Raw genomic sequence first — 622 nt, 5'->3', positions numbered from 1 at the left:
ACGCCCACCTCTAGAGTTTCATAGAAATTTGCAACACTTTGGTGTTCCCAAATATCTCCACCGAGGAAGTTCGACTCACTCTGTTCTCATTTTTCTTATGCGATCAAGCAAGAAAATAGGCATATTCTCTTGAACTGGGGGAGATAACTTCATGGGAATAGGTGGTGGAAAAGTTTATGAAGAAGTATTTCCCACCAACCGAGAATGCTAAGAGAAGGAAATTAATAACAAATTTTGAACAAAAAGATGACGAATCGCTCAGTGATGCCTGGGCGAGGTTCAAGTGACTGGTAAGAGACTGTCCACATAATGGCTTACCAGACTACCTGCAAATGGAGATCTTTTACCAAGGATTGAATCCCTCTTCGCAGACCGCTGCCAATGCGGCAGCCGCTGGTGGTCTGCTCGATAACACATATAAGAAGGCAAAGAGTATACTTGATCGCATTTCCAAAAATCACGAAGATTGGCGGGAAAGCGATCAAAGATTAAGAATAAAAGATAATGACGCAAACAACGGGGCCATCGCATCCCTGCTAAATAAAATGGTTGCGATGATGAATTTGATACAAGGCATCACAATTAATAATACGGGAGCGAAGAAAGGGCAGGTCAGCACAAT

The 622-nt window shown here is 42.6% G+C and overlaps 1 non-coding gene across 1 annotated transcript; it reads right to left on the bottom strand.

The window, feature by feature from the left end:
• Nucleotides 1-209: 209 nt before the first annotated feature.
• Nucleotides 210-316, bottom strand: LOC120072430. The gene has a single exon (XR_005480489.1). It is a non-coding gene; the product is annotated as a small nucleolar RNA R71 (small nucleolar RNA).
• Nucleotides 317-622: the final 306 nt, after the last annotated feature.

The sequence above is a fragment of the Benincasa hispida genome, chromosome 2, assembly GCF_009727055.1.
Source record: "Benincasa hispida cultivar B227 chromosome 2, ASM972705v1, whole genome shotgun sequence".
Classification (NCBI taxonomy): Eukaryota; Viridiplantae; Streptophyta; class Magnoliopsida; order Cucurbitales; family Cucurbitaceae; genus Benincasa; species Benincasa hispida.
This window is presented reverse-complemented; position numbering and strand designations above follow the sequence as displayed.